At 40.3% G+C, this 16,649-nt stretch overlaps 1 protein-coding gene across 4 annotated transcripts in view; it reads right to left on the bottom strand.

The window, feature by feature from the left end:
- INPP5F (inositol polyphosphate-5-phosphatase F) overlaps positions 1-16,649 on the bottom strand; it is an 88,319-nt gene that overhangs the window by 67,089 nt on the left and 4,581 nt on the right. The gene's annotated exons all lie outside the window — the stretch shown is intronic.

Genomic DNA, 16,649 nt, shown 5'->3' with positions numbered 1-16,649 from the left:
TTAAGGTTTCTGACATCAGGACGTGATGGGGAGAGAAATGACAAGCCGAAATTCTACTCTGATGGGAGGCAGTACTTTGGCGCCCTGCAGTGGAGGAAAGAGGCTGGTACATTGCAAGAGGGCAAGTTAGAGGAGTTCTCTAACCATCCTGTGGCCCACAGCTAGTCCCAGATTCAAAGACAAGGCCTGAGAAACAGCCACAGAGATGTCGACTTGCTGGATCACACTCTGGAAAATACGTTTTCCCAAAGAAGCTTACACCAAGCAAAGAAATCCAGAAAGTCAGTGCTCTTTTATGTGACTTCTCTGGCAAAGGCAGTAAGAACCACTGCCATTTCCTGAGTGTCTACCATGTGCCAGGCATCCCAATCAGGGGTCCTTAGAACAGAACAGAATGCTTTGGTGACTCTTCTCAATTCTCCCAAGAATGGCACATAACTGATATTATTCTCCACGACCAGACAAGAAGCTAATTCATTACACACAGTGGATGTGTGAGAACATCAGGGCTTAATTCTCTTGTGAGAGAAACCCAGGTTGCAAAAGTCTGTTAAATACACGGAGATAAATGTAGCTCTAATGGTAACTCAATAGCTGGGAAAAATTACCAAGAATGAAAACAATATTTGTCTTAGCAGGAAATTTAAATTACATTTTAATTATTACCATTTAAATTTTATTTTAGTGAAATTTATAATCAATCTATAACTCACAGGGTAATTACAGACTCAATAGTTCATAGTCTCCAAATTCATTTGAGTTTTGACTACTGTATCTTAAATGTCTTTGTTGTTAATGATCTACTCAGTGGGAGGCATATGAAGTTGACTCCTCTTTGGGCAGAAATGCAATTCAAACCAGACCTGCATGACTCATGGTCTGTGCTCTTAACCATCCTGCTACAGTACCTATACATGGAACTAACCAATAAGAAGATATTTACATTTTAAGTAATATGCATTCTTACTATAAAAGTAATACTGTACAAAATTGGGAAAAAGTATTTTATCACTCCCATTCCACCAGCCAGATAACTTATTTTGCTATGTTTAGGGTCATAGTTTGTGTGCATACCAAATCACAAGACTGCAAATATAGCAGTATATGCAAATTGTTTTTCTTATAACATGAGTATTGTCTCATGTCTTTAAAACACTCTTCAGGGCACCTGGGTGGCTCAGTGAGTTAAGTGTCTGACTCTTGATTTCAGCTCAGGTCATGATCTCACAGTTTGTGAGATCGAGCCCCATGTTGGGCACTATGCTGACAGTGCAGAGCCTGCTTGGGATTCTGTCTCTCCCTCTCTCTCTGCCCCTCCCCCACTTGTGCTTTCTCTCTCTCACTCTCAAAATAGATAAACTTAAGAAAAAAAAACAAACTCTTCAAAACTATAACGTCACAGCTTCGTAATTTTCCACCACAGGAAGCACTTCTTCACTCTTGGGCATTTAAGTGATTTCTAGTTTGTCCCTATTATTAAAATATACTGTAATAAATGATGAACATTATGCAAATATTGTATTGCCTCCCTAATTAACAGCTTTAGGGCAGATTCCTAGGAATGAAATTCGTAGGTGAAAACAAAAAAAATTCAAATATTCAATTCAAATATTCAAATATTACCAAATTGCTTTCTACAAAGGTTATATACCAAGTTAAGATTTCTGCCAGAAACATATAAAAATTCTTGTTTTAAAACACGCTTGTGGCCATTCAGAATTTCTTTTTTAAATTGTTCTCATTTGCTGGCATCCATTGCCTAAATGATGTTTATTTTCTTTTCATTGCTGATAAAATTAAACTTCTAATTATAAAACTGGCTTATGTTTCTTCTATGATTTTGCTATTCATATTTTCTAACACTTTTTTTATATTCCTTATTGATTTGAGTCCCTTTTATATTAAAGACATCAACTCTGACATATTTACAAATGTTTTCAGTTCTTAATTTTTATACACAACCTTTTTTCATTATCTTTACACCTAAAAAGCTGTTCTTTACCCAGTATTAAATATTTATTAATTTTATCTTTGTTAATTTTTAAAAGCTTAACTCTACTGGAATTCATGCTGGTGTGCAGACTAAAAATACCCTGATTTCTTTTCAAAGAGTGTGCCAGAATCTCTATCAGGCAGTCCAAGTCTCAACATCTGCCAACACAGATGCCCCTCTAAGCAAAGAGCTCCAATCACCCATAACCCTTCACCTTGACCTCAAATGAACAGACCACAATTTTGTGACTCTATCCTTTGGGACCAAATGAGCTATAGCAATAAGAAAGAGGAAACAAAGTTAGAGGTAAAGCAGTCAGGAACAGTCACATAGAAGAAGCGGAACTTGAAGCATAAGTAAAGCAGCAAAAAATAAATAAATAAATAACGCAGAGGAAAGTGCAAAGTTTGTTCTGGAATGTGTCCCTTCACTGGAGAAATGCTTATCAAGTACCTGCCAGGGACCAGGCACTGTACCAGGCTACGTAGGTAGATATAAAAATAAAGGAACAAGCGGTCTAGAACAGAAGACCAATGGCGTGGTGAAGATGTGGATTGATAAGACTGGAAAAAGTGAGGCCAATTGTGGTGAGATGTGAATAAAAAATTAATGAGTGTGTGCTTCCTGGAGACCAGGGCAGGCAGATAATGGCATAAATAAAACAAGACTGCAGCCAGGGATTAGCTGACAGTATTGACAGGAGGCGGAGACTGAGAGCAGGGAAAGGAACAACTAGATGATTGTTGCAAGGGTCTTAGCCGGACGGGACCTGGAGCTACATAGCTTGAGGGTGGGGTGGACAGTAAGTGAGGACTGCACAGGAGGTTAACAGAAAACACCTCGAAGAAAGCCAGGGAAGGATGGGAAAATAGTAAGTAAAAAAAGACATTGAAACAGCTCTTCTGAGTGGGAGAAGAAGGAGAGGGGGCAGGGCAGAAAGGACAGGGTATACAACGGCTGAAAGAAAAGGTCGGTGAGAACCTCCTAATTCAATACCCTTTTCCATCTTTGGCATTTTGAACCACAAGAACACATTAGCCATTCAAGAAAATTTTAACTTAAAAAAAAAAAACTGGAAAAACTATAAGGATGACCAAATTTTGTGCTCTAATGACTGAAAATAGTCACAGATAATCTTTGAGATCCAGAGAGAGCCAGTTAAACCCGTTAAGACTGAGTTTCTTGGGAATGCAAGCTGGTGCAGCCACTCTGGAAAACAGCATGGAGGTTCCTCAAAAAACTAAAAATAGAACTACCCTATGACCCAGCAGTTGCACTACTAGGCATTTATCCACGGGATACAGGCATGCTGTTTCAAAGGGACATGTGCACCCCAAGTTTATAGCAGCACTATCAACAATAGCCAAAGTATGGAAAGAACCCAAATGTCCATCGATGGATGAATGGATAAAGAAGATGTGGTATATATATACAATGGGGTATTACTCGGCAATCAAAAAGAATGAAATCTTGCCATTTGCAACTATGTAGATGGAACTGGAGGGTATTCTGCTAAGTGAAATTAGTCAGAGAAAGACAAAAATCATATGACTTCACTCCTATGAGGACTTTAAGAGACAAAACAGATGAACATAAGGGAAGGGAAACAAAAAGAATATAAAAACAGGGAGGGGGACAAAACAGAAGAGACTGAAATATGGAGAACAAACTGAGGCTAACTGGAGGGGTGGTGGGAGGGGGGATGGGCTAAATGGGTCAGGGGCACTAAGGAATCTACTCCTGAAATCACTGTTGCACGATATGCTAATTAACTTGTATGTAAATTTTTAAAAATTAAAAAATAAAATAAAAAAAAACAACACTGAGTTCCTAATGTAATAATCAAGGAGAAATAAGAACCAGAGGAGATATTCAAGGAAAAGAAAAGAAAACAGAAGATGATGAAATCAAAAGTACAGGTGTAAAAGTTGCCCTTGGAAAGGAAGGTCACTACCTTTCTCTAAGTCTGGGAGAAGGTGAAAAGCTAAATATAGCAATGGAGAAGCAGCAAATGAATTGATCAGATGGCCTTGACTCAGTACAAGCAGGAGTCAAAGTCATCTTCGCTTTAGCAGGGGGGAGGGAAGTTCGGAGGGAGATGGAGAGGGGCACCAGAGGCTTGGCTTGGCGAAGGGAATCCAGAAAGTCAATTTTTAAATGTTTTATGTGTGCATGAAACTCAGTGTTTTCAAGAAAAAAAGGTGTCAATCCATTAGTGGGTCATGAAATCAATTTTGTATATAATGAGATCAACATTAACATCAATGAAACTGAACAGAACAGAAAATAGGGAAATTGTACCAGGTAAAGAGAAACATTTCATGAAACTTTTGTTTCTGGTACACACATATAAGTAAGTATGTGCTCACTAGGTCATAATTTAAAAAGTGTTCCTTATTATGGATCTCAAACATTTGAGCATACTATTTAACCTTAGGGTGAGGATTCATTATATCAACTTTGTTGATTATTTTGCCCAACTCGTGTATGTACTAATATTTTTGATTGTTTCACCAAAAAGTTTTTGAGAGAGGGCTTATTTTTATAACCTTATACTTTGTGTATATTTTTCCATTTTTCCCTTAGTTTTTTTTTTTACATTTTGAGACTGTGTTGTCAGGCAGATACACATTCAGGATTATTACACCTTCCCTGGTGAACTGCTGTTTATCAGGATGTAATAACGGCCTTTATTTTAAATGTTTATTATTTTTGAGAGAGTGAGTGCATGCACACACAAGCAGGGGAAGGCAGAGTAGGGGGAGACAGAGGATCTGAAGCGAGCTCTGCACTGAGAGCCTGATGGAGGGCTCAAACTCACGAACCATGAAATCATGACCTGAGCTGAAGTCGGACACTCAATTGACTGAGCCACCCAGGCACCCACCTGCCTTTATTTTAAATGTTGCCCTTTGCCCTAAAATCTGGTTTGTCTAACATTAATATTATGAAAGAAATTACAGCAGGTATTAGAAAAGCATAAATATGAACATCAATAATCCGAACGTATCGCTTCCACTCCTCCAGCCTTAGGGACAAAGTCCAAATTCCTCAGAAAGGGCTGCAGGGGCTGGTCTGGCTGGTGTCCACCCTCCTCTTGCCCCCTCCCTAACCCCCAGCACCCTGGCCTTCCCGCAACCACCCAGAAGTGTGTGCAGGCTGGGTCTGGAATGCTGCTCCACACCCACTTCTGCCTGCTTTTCATTCCAGACTTAGAACAAGAGTCACTGGTGTTCCCTGACACAATGCCCACTCCACCCACCCAGGAGAACTGATTAGGCACTCTTTTGTGGCCTCCTGAACCCTGTGCTTATTTCTATCATGGCACCTTATTTTGGTCTAATGCATCTGATTACTGACTTCCCTATCTCCCTGACTGAACACGAAGCTCACGGAGACCTAGTCTCATCTAGCTTTATGTCCCCAATACATGGTACACAGTAGGTTCCAAAATGCTGAATGGACAAATGAAGGAAGATACAGCGTGGAATAGAGAGGCAAGTTGAGGTCAGGTAACTTACACTGAATCACACAGTGATTCACTACTTAAAGTGGCAAAGTTAAAGTCACTTGGTCTATTTCAGATAAAGATATCAGGGCTGACTGTACCAAATACAACACAGACTTGTCAAAATCAGAATACCATTTCCCACTTAGTGCAGGGCTCTTTTTTAATGTACCTCTAACACCGTAAGGTTCCCTACAAGACGTTCTTGAGTGTAATACCCTCATTTTACATTGGAACAGGCCTTTCAGCTCACCAACATCATTCCAGCTGCACAAGTCAGAACCTGGGAGTCATCCAAAATGTTTTTCTTCCACCCCAAGTCCTATCGATTTACTCCTCAATATCTGATGAATGTTTCACTTCTCTCCAACCCCACTGCCATGATCCTTGTCCAGGCCAAGACCTCCCCCATCTAGATCATTAAAAACGCTCTCATCAGCAGTGCATCTGACAGGCTGCTTCACACATAACAAGCATGCAAATATTTACTGAATGTGGTGAGGACTCTAGATAGTTTGGTACTGTGGGGCAGAGAGCTGTAAGTTGGGGGTGGACAACAGAGAGTAAATGCAGGGGTCATTCCATCCAGATGGGGCAGATTTGCATTGGAGATTGAATGTTAGGACCAGCGTGGAGAGGATGGACATGAGAGGATGGGCCTACAGCCAGAGATCCAGGTGACACGACAGGGCCAGGTGCACAAGAGCAGCCTGGGCAGACACCAGAACCAGGAGATGAGACAGAGTCCAGAGATGCGGGCACGATGAGGGTAACGCCTGTGCTCTGTGCCCCAGGGGAAGAGTCTCAGCTCCACAGCTGTCTCTGAACCCCTCTCAGCAATAACTCCTCTACTGTCAATGGAAATCCCATCCAACTTGTACGTATTTGATAAGGATCAAATGAGAGAGAATCATGAGAAAGCGTCCAACACAACGCCTGGCACATCAACATTCAATAACTTTTAGCTCGAGTTGGGAAATGTAAGTGTTTAAAATTCCAGGTTCCTACCACTCAAATAGTTCCATAGATTATTTCAAGGTCTACATATGGTTTGTTGTTTTTTTTTTTTTTTTAAAGAGGAAAGGCAAAAAGGCAAAAAAAAAAAAAAAAAACCTTCAAAGTTTTTACTTATTAAATCTTATGATAGGACCAGAATTCCCAAAAGCCTTCTCAGAGTAATGAACGTTTTATGAGAATATAGCAATGCCTAGACATGCCCCCAGAATCCCGTTTCCTCAGAACATGAAACACGCAGCTCACAACTGGGTGTCCAGCCTCAGTCCCAGCAACCCAGTTTGGGTCCAAATGGCAAATTGAGCACCAGGGCCAACTTCCTCCCTTCCCTAAATCCTCTACACAGGACAGAGGGAGAATCTACAAGAGGTAAAAACCTAAAAAAGGGGTGAAAACATGCTTGGGAAAAAGACATGAATATTGGTACACTTTCCTTATGTATGTGAAAATAAGTACTGGGTCCTAAGTCATAAAAAACCACAGAAAAATATAAATAGAATGTATTGTATAACTTTTCATCAGCAACAGAAAGACACCTGACAAAAATTCAAGCTATCCAATGGAAGATAGGAAAAAGTGGGAGGAAAAAGAAAAAACAAAACAAAACCACATGTACGTAATGGGAAACATAAAAAGGTAGAAATAACTTCTAATAATAATTATAATAATCTATATAATAATTGTATATATTGTATATATATTATATAATATATATAATCTATATAGTATATATATTATATAATATATAATCTATATAATAATTGTATATATTGTATATATATTATATAATTAAATAACTTATTATAATAAATGTATAGGTTATTTTTCAAATTTTATTCATTTTTGAGAAAGAGCACGAGTGGGAGAGGGGCAGACAGTGAGAGAGGCACAGACTCCAAAGTAGGCTCCAGGCTCCAAGCTGTCAGCACAGTGCTCAACGTAGGACTCAAACCTACAAACTGTGAGATCATGACCTGAGCAGAAGTCAGACGCTTAACCGACTGAGCCACTCAGGTGAAAATGTATCATTTCAACTAACCAATTAAAGGGCCAATTGTTAAGTTTCAACTTACCAGTTTATTAATTCTATGCCTATTTGCCACTGGTAGCAGGCACTCATTTAATAGTTATTGAACCAAATGAATAAATAAGTAAAAGCAAGCATGAAAGATTGAAGTGGAAATGGATTTCTCCTACCAACTTTATCTTCAATGTTATTTCAGTATTATCTTCAGTGACATTTAAAAAGACTAACATTTGTTTTTTACCATATTTAGTTAGTTAGTTTTGAGAGGAGGCGGGGAGGGGCAGAGAGAGGAGAGAGAGAGAATCCCAAGCAGGCTCCATGCTCAGCTCAGGAGCTCAATTTCACGACCTGAGCCAAAATCAAGAGTTGAATGCTTAACCGACTAAGCTGCTCAGGCACCCCTGTTTATACTGTTTTTAAAGGAAGTCCCCAGGGGTGCCTGGGTGGCTCAGTCGGTTGGGCGGCCAACTTCGGCTCAGGTCACGATCTCGCGGTCCGTAAGTTCGAGCCCCGCGTCGGGCTCTGTGCTGACAGGTCAGAGCCTGGAGCCTGTTTCGGATTCTGTCTCCCTCTCTCTGACCCTCCCCTGTTCATGCTCTGTCTCTGTCTCAAAAATAAATAAACGTTAAAAAAATAAATAAATAAATAAATAAATAAATAAAGGAAGTCCCCAAAAGACCAGCATTTTGCAATAGGCACTCTTAATACTAAAAGCATTTATTTTTCAATAAATATAATAATGCAGGTGTGATTTCTCACAATGGAGACTCGCCTGAAAATTCGAGGAAACTTTAAGCTAACTTAAAATGGCTTCCCTTGCCAACGTACAGATGAGACAAAACAACAGAGGAAGGCCTAAAGAGGCAATGTACCTGGCACAAGAGGGGAGCTCAGTAGGTCTTTAAAACTGCTGGGACTCTGCCGCCTGGTAGGGTACCTTGCACACAGTTCACTTCAAAATGTGTGTGTGTTTAACCTGTCACTCTTCACTAAGGAAATAAAAGTTGGCATTAGCAAAAGTCTGCTTGTACAGAGGACACATGTAGATGACATTAATCTAAGCATATGTAGCAACTACACTCGGTAGTGGACATCCTATCACCAATATGAACGGCTACTCTGGAGGCAGAAGGCAATGGTATGGCAGAGAATATGACCAATGGGCCTCTACCATCCTTCCACAAAGAAAAGCCATGTAACTGATGTGCTCCAACAGACTGCTTTCTAATCGCTCCTTCGAAAGGGATGGTCCAATGTGTCATACAAATTTGAAAGAGAAACATTTGAAATTTGCAAATAGGTTCTAAAATTTAGGAATTTCAAAGTTAGCTAGTAGAGTTGCTTACAAATTGCAAAAGTATAGCACTTCTGAAATAACACCAAATTTAATGTAGTGGAATAATTAAAGTAACATACACCCAAAGGTATTTGGGTATTTTGGCATAGCTCAATTGTTTGACCCATTAGGTCAACATTTCCACTCTTATTTCGGGCCCCTTTGGCAGCACATGGCTTCTATTTTCACATGCCCTCCTCTTCCTGGTATACAGAAAACAAGTGATTAACTACTGTATGCCTGCAGAGAGCATGAGTCATTCATTCCAAGAGCCCAGAGAGCCTGGCGCTCCCTCAGCCCTGGCTAGAGAAGCCTGGGTGTCACACATCTACTAACGTTTATAGGCAGTTTCACTTGTGTCTTTAAGAAAAAGAATAAATAAGGTATGAGGGTATGCATAAATAATCAGACCCAAGTTTCATTTCCTGCTAAAGACAAAGGATATTACTGCTCTGAAAGACAATCACCAATACCAAAGTCAGATGAGGAAAAGGGTTCTACAATGAGGAACTGAAAGTTCCCATCAGTAGCTCATCCATGCCTCAGTTCTCAGAATGATGCAAGGAAACAGGTTAGGGAATAATTTGACTCAGGTGCCATCTTAGAAATGCAAAGTTGGATACACGTTTCTTTGAATTAATGGTAATTATTTTCCAGCTTTAAGCAAGCTAAAGAGCTAACCCAATTTAGAAGTTCTAGCAGCTGGTGATTTCCCCATGTGAACTCTAACTCAATGGTTACTGACCCTGGCTTCTCATTGAGAAAATGTGGATGCCTGGGCCCCACCCCTTCAGAGGGTCTGACTCAGTCGGTCAGGGTGGGGCCCTGGCATAGGTATTTTGTTAATCTCCCCTAGGTGATTCTAATGTACTGGCCGATTGAGAATTACTCGTCTAAGGGATTATAGGTTACTGGGTGGAACCTGCATTAGTAATTTTATTCTATCAATCACTTTGATTCATAGAGGATGCCTGTGCCATGCAGGACTTTAAACACTTCCATGAAATAAAGCACGGCTTAGGATTCTCTCTCTCTCTCTCTCTCTCTCTCTCTGCCCCTTCCTGCTCGTGTGCATGTGCGAGCCCGCTGTGCTCTCACTCTCTCTCAAAATAAACAGACTTAAAAAAAAACAAAGAAATGTTTCAAAAAATTACCCATATACTTAAAAGATGAGAGACACTACTTAGGAAAGGGATCTTAAGAATTTTCAGACTTTTCTATTAAAACGGGGATCTAATTATGGTGCAGCAACAGAGCCACAAAGTTTTGACCATGATCATGAAGGGTATCAGAAATTGTTTTTTATTTTTTTTTTTTTTCAACGTTTATTTATTTTTGGGACAGAGAGAGACAGAGCATGAACAGGGGAGGGGCAGAGAGAGAGGGAGACACAGAATCGGAAACAGGCTCCAGGCTCTGAGCCATCAGCCCAGAGCCCTACGTGGGGCTCAAACTCACGGACCCCAAGATCATGACCTGGCTGAAGTCGGACGCTCAACCGACTGCGCCACCCAGGCGCCCCATCAGAAATTGTTTTTTAAACTCTACCAATAACCAATCGAAAAACTGTTATGATTCTCTGACATGTAAAGTCCCAGTTGTCCCATCTCAAGAGAAGGCCAATGCACCTCGAAAAAGAACAGAGGACAGGGGAAAAAAAACAACTTTTTTGTGTGTGAAAGGTCAGACAATGTAATCAGGTCATGGGAGGACCTGCTGGAAATGTATAGAATTACGAAAGGTGTGGACTCCACAGTGCATTCAGAATACCAGCATAGGAGATACATGTCTAAAAGACCTGGTCTGATACATGTCTAAGATACCTGGTTTGAGAATAAATGAAGGCAAGTACAGCTTAAATTGCAATTTTCCAAACTCATTACCTTAAGAAGCTGACGATATGATCAGGTCAAATAAGGATTAGATAAATCCTTGAACAGTAGACTCATAATGCGTTACCCAAGGAACAGCATTGTGTTGGGTGGGATAGACCCCCCACCTTCTGTGCTCCCCAAAACAGTTCTTTGATAGATCTTTCAGAAATGGGATCCTGAAAGCTAAATCAGAGCTAATAATTGGTATTTTCTTTCCTCATCTTATTTCTTTAAAAAAAATTTTTTAATGTTTATTTCTGAGAGAGAGAGAGAGAGAGACAGACAGACAATGAGCAGGGGAGGGGCAGAGAGAAAGGGAGACAGAATCCGAAGCAGGCTCCATCCAGGCTCTGAGCTGTCAGCACAGAGCCCGACACAGGGCTCGAACTCGTGAACTGCCAGATCATGACCTGAGCCCAACAACTGAGCCACCCAGGCACCCATTCTTCCCTCATTTTAGAGCTCTTAACCAAGATGCATAAAATTAGCACTTCAATTATTAAATAGACACAACCTTTCTCCCAGCTGGTGTTTAAATAATTTCCTGGCTTTTCCTGGAAAGTTTGTTCAAAGCTGACCCCTTCCATCTAGGATGGTCTGTGTCATTCTACCCCCAACAGGCCCTCACCGACAAAAAGCTCCACCTTCAAACCCACAATCAGATCTAGGATTTGCCACCTTAGCTGGCCTCAAATGAACTGCTTCTAGATCAAAAAACAAAGACCACAGCAGAGTGTCTGTGGGTGGGAGGTAGGGGGGGAGCCCGGACTACTTCAGTCTGGCCATTATCAACTTTTTTTTTAGATATCCAATTAGAACGCAGTGTGCATACAAAGCGTGAAGTCTGGCCAGGAAATAAAGTTCATAGCAGTCTACTAAGGTATACAGCCAGTTTCTTCCAGGGCTTCCCACTTTTATAGGAGACGTACAATCAGACTATTTACAGCTGGTAGAAACTTCACAGAACCAAATAAAAGGGCACCGTTCTTCCCATTCCTTTTACTAGGAAGAAAAACAGATTTTCACCATCTTGTGGGGAAAAAAAAAGACAACACTAAAACCTCGAACTTCAATACCCAACTCAAGCCTCCCACAGAGCTGGGCCGTACATCTCTGTCACAGAGCCTGTCACTCTAGAATCCTGTGTGTCTCTCCCTCATTGGACCATACCCTCGGCTAAGGTATAGCATTTTATCCATCTTTTTCTTTGGCACAGTGTCCAGTAGACAGGTCTTCAATAAATGTTGAGAGAATAAATAACTTCACAGAATTTCAGACTTAATATAATTTGGAAGGAGACAAACAGAATGCTAAATTAGAGGGGGAAAAGTGAGGCTGCTTCTCTGCGAGAAGGGAATACAGATGGTCCCCCACTCACGACGGTCCAATTTACGACTTTGACTTTACAATGGTGCAAAAGCAATATACATGCAGTAGAAACTGTATTTTAAATTTCGATCCGCCCCCCCCCCCCCCAGGCTAGTGTTACTCAATACCACACCCTGCTGGGCAGTCACGGGTACCTGTAGCTCCCAGTCAGCCACGTGACCCCACAGGTAAACAACCCACACCCGAAACAACCATCCTGTACCCATACAGCCATTCTGTCTTCACTTTCAGTATAGTATTCAACAAATTACAGGAGATATTCAACACCTGATAAAATAGGCTTTGCGTCAGAGGATTTGTGCCCAACTGTAGGCTAACTAAAGTGTTCTGAGCATGTTCAAGGTAGGCTAGGCTATGTTTGGTAGGCTAGGTATATTAAATGCGCTTTTGACTTATGGTATTTTCAGCTTATGAGGGGTGATCAGGACGTAACCCCATTGTAAATCAAGGGAGATGTGCACTGTAAAGAGGTAAAGGGGGATAAATGTAACAGCTACTAGAAAGAATCGAATCCTGGAGGTCAGGAAGTACCCAGAAGGGACAGTAGCAAACTATTACTCTACTCAACAATTTGTTCTGTCTCCTGAGGGTCTGAAATAGGGAGAAGAACGTTTATATTTGGCATAAAAACGAAGTATAATGATACTCAGAAGCATCATTAATATCATACATGCAGACTACTAAAATTAAAAACATTATGGCAATGTTTAAAATTTCCTAATATTTCAGATCCTGTGACTGTTTCAAATTGTAGACACTGACCATGGCAGAAACTGTGAAATTTGAAGTTTGGTGTAATTGAAAAGCTGTTTCAAAGAATAAGATTCACAGGGGCACCTGGGTGGCTCAGTCGGTTAAGCATCGGACTTCAGCTCAGGTCATGATCTCACAGTCCGTTGAGTTCGAGCCCCGCGTCGGGCTCTGTGCTGACAGCTCAGAGCCTGGAGCCTGCTTTGGATTCTGTGTCTCCCTCTCTCTCTTGCCTCCCCTGCTCATGCTCTGTCTCTCTCTCTGTCTCAAAAATAAATAAAAACATTACAAAAAAAAATTTTTTTAAGTAAGATTCATAAAGAAAATGTATTTGTAAATACCCCACTATAAAGTTAAAGAAATGCCTGGTTAAAGTTGAATCGACCTGAAATAAAATGAATTACCTTAAAAGAAATAACAACAAGAAACACTGACCTAAAATCAACCTGTATTTCATTCAACCAGGCTTACCAAAGAAAGCAGCCAGGAGTGGATGCTTTTTTGTGAATGAGAGCAGTTTCTTTAAGGGTCTCACAGCAACCGGAAAATGAGTCATCCTAACAGAGCACGAGATTTAATTAAGATCTTACCAGTATGTGTTGTGATAGTACTATAATGCTAAACGTTCAGGGTTTATCATCAGTTGAAAAATACTATCAATGCATTATTACTTAACATATTATCAACAGCTACTGATGATTTTAAAAATGTATTATTTCTCTATTTTGTTAAACATACTCCAAATGTTCTTCTCAGTTCAATTATGGTCGGTTAATACATAATGATTATAACTTAGACTTGCTAACAGGTAATTGTTAGAGGTTCTAGGACATTGCTGTCACTTCTCAGGACTTGTGTTTGCAAAACTAGATTTTTAAAGGTTATATTTTAAAACATTTGAACACGGCATCTTGGATGGCACAGCCGGTCAAGCATCCAACTTCAGCTCAGGTCATGATCTTGCGGTTCCTGGGTTCAAGCCCCGCGTGGGGCTCTGTGGTGACGGCTCGGAGCCTGGAGCCTACTTCAGATTTTGTGTCTCCCTCTCTCTGTGTCCCTCCCCTGCTCACGCTCGCTCTCTTTCAAAAATAAACATTAAAAAAAATTTTTGAACAGAAATAGAACAGTTTACAGTTTACTCATAGAGAGATACTGCTTACAAAGACCCAACACATTTAAATCCCCATGAAACCACACCAAAGTTAGCCTATGGCTCTGAGAATCCACTCAACAGCACAAAACTAGTTTGATTTGCTAATAGTCTAGTATCTATCTGCAAATACATCACCTAATTTTGTCATGTCTGTGCTGCTGAAGCAAGGACAACCCGATTGTCATAAATCACAAGGACCAAAATTAGCAACAAGCGATTTGTGGTTTTTGCATAATGGCCAGTTCAAGAAAAATTAAAATGTCTTCGCATCCCATTTATTTTCATTCAAAGAGAGAAGAGATTTATTGAATTCCAGACTTAAAAGTCCAATTCCTCCCTTCGTGAATAAAATGACAATGAGAAATTAGCACGTTTTTTGTTGTTTTTGCTGTTGTCAAGACAGGCAGTGTTCTAGTCTTCTGTTCCTATCTTCTCCATTTAATCTTCCCAACAGACCCTTTGCTGCTCGGGGTACCCAGGGTTGACCAGGACCAGACTCCTTTCAATTCATTCAATATAGTTTTTACAGAAGACCTGCTATGGGCCAGGCGCTAGAGAAATAACTATAAATCTACACCTCCTTTTTTTTTTTTTTTAAATATTTATATTTTGGGAAAGCGCAAGTAGGGGAGGGGCAGAAGAGAGGTGGGGACAGAGGATCTGAAGTGAGCTCTGTGCTGACAGGCTGACAGCAGCGAGCCTGATGTGGGGCTTGAACTCACAAACTGCGAGATCATGACCTGAGCAGAAGTCAGATGTTTGACCGACTGAGCCACCCAGGTGCCTCCAACATGTCCTTCTTCTTTGGGCTGAGTTATTAGCCTGGGAAGTTAGGACAAAGGGGAGTCAAGCTGCTGGGCATCGGGGAGCACACCAATGCAACCAAATTTCTCAAAAACCAAGCTGTCTGGGCTCCCTGGTTTCTGGCACCTGAATGCTCTAGCCAAAAAGGCCTTGGGACTGCCTCTCCTGAAACCAGCCTTTGGCAAGTCCTGGCCTCTGCTGGCTAAGGCCTGGTCACAGCCCAAGCATCTGGGAACCAGGGACTCTACAGAGGTTCTTCCCCTCTTTGAAGGTGGCTGCCCCGAAGACGTTTTCTCCTCCACTCCCTCTCTGCTCTGCGTGCTCTGAAAGGATGCCTGTGAAATTGGATCTAGGACTCCTGACAGGAGACTGGGAAAGGCTTCAGGTTGCTCATCACTGGCTGAAATAGTTCCCATCCAGTACATATCGATGTTTCTGCTCAAAGATCTACCCTGTATCTATTCCCTGCCCAAACTGCAGATGTTCTAAGAACCGAAGAGAAACCTGATAAACTGACCCTAACTGGAAAAACAATTAGTCAATTATATAACAATGTTCCCTGTACTACATGAACTAATTCTGCTACAAGGAGTCAGGGCAGGGGTAGGATCAAAGACTGACCAGTAGTCCCAGTTATCAGCCTTTCATTCTACATAGATCCTTTCTCAGTGTGCATGCTCTGACATGTGAGGCTCTTTTACTCTCTACATATGCTACCCTATAATGATTATGATAGCGAAAGATACATTTCAGATATTACCATTAAAATATAAATCCTACAACTGTAGTCAAGAAGGTAGAAAGGTTTATAAAACATTTTTGTCAATACTGGGGAAAATTTGGCTTTAGAGTCATATACTGGGTTAGAAGCCTAACTCTCTTACTCTTTGAACTTGGACAAATTCATTCTCTGTGCTTCAGTTTCCTCACCTATGAAATGAGGATAATAATAAACCCTCCTCCTGATGTTTATTGTGGGGATGAAATAAAACAGTACGTGTTAAGGGCTCAGAACACTATCTGATTCAGAAAAATGCTCAAATAAAAGCTGTTACTATTACTATGATTAATCTCGGTTGACAATGTAGACAACAAAATATGCACAAAAACTTCCCACAATCTACAAAACTTGATTGCAAAGGTCATCAGTCACCTTAGAAAAACTAGGTTTTTAAGCTAAAGAAGTGGGGGAGTAGAAACAGCGGTCTTTTCTATCTTGCACGCATAAATGTTCATAAAAATAAATGTACAATCTAACTGGTAGCTTGTTAGAAATATAAAATACGGGAGAAAAGGGGTTTGGGGTATAAAACTGATAAACTGCTTAAAGGAAACTGAAGACTAAAGACACCAGGAAAAAACCTAGTTATTCAACAAAATGGTTAAAATATTTTTACAACAGATTTAATAATCCAATTTTAAATCAAAATGCCCAATTACATTTTGTCGTGGTAATTTGTGAATTTTTAGTAAACGTGGTGTTTAAAAAAGATAAAGTTCAAAAATCTTTTTTTTCCCAAGTAAACAGCAAATGACACTAAAAAACTCTAAATAAACTGAATATAGTTTCATAAAATACGATTCCTGAAAAGAGATAAAAGTTCTATGCTATTTCAATTCCAGGGCTACAATTTCTCATTCAAAAAAAGTTAACTTCATATGGCATACTAAAAATAACTTTCATCAAAAAATAACTCGACAAAGAACAGGAACACTTTTAAACGTTTCTGTGAATTCTGAGAGCCACTATCCCCTCCAAAAAACAATGTTCTCTGGTATTCATTAGAGTATCATAACTATA

The sequence above is a fragment of the Acinonyx jubatus genome, chromosome D2, assembly GCF_027475565.1.
Source record: "Acinonyx jubatus isolate Ajub_Pintada_27869175 chromosome D2, VMU_Ajub_asm_v1.0, whole genome shotgun sequence".
In the NCBI taxonomy this organism is placed as follows: Eukaryota; Metazoa; Chordata; class Mammalia; order Carnivora; family Felidae; genus Acinonyx; species Acinonyx jubatus.
Note: the sequence above shows the minus strand (reverse complement) of the source record. Positions and strands in the feature narration are given on the sequence as shown.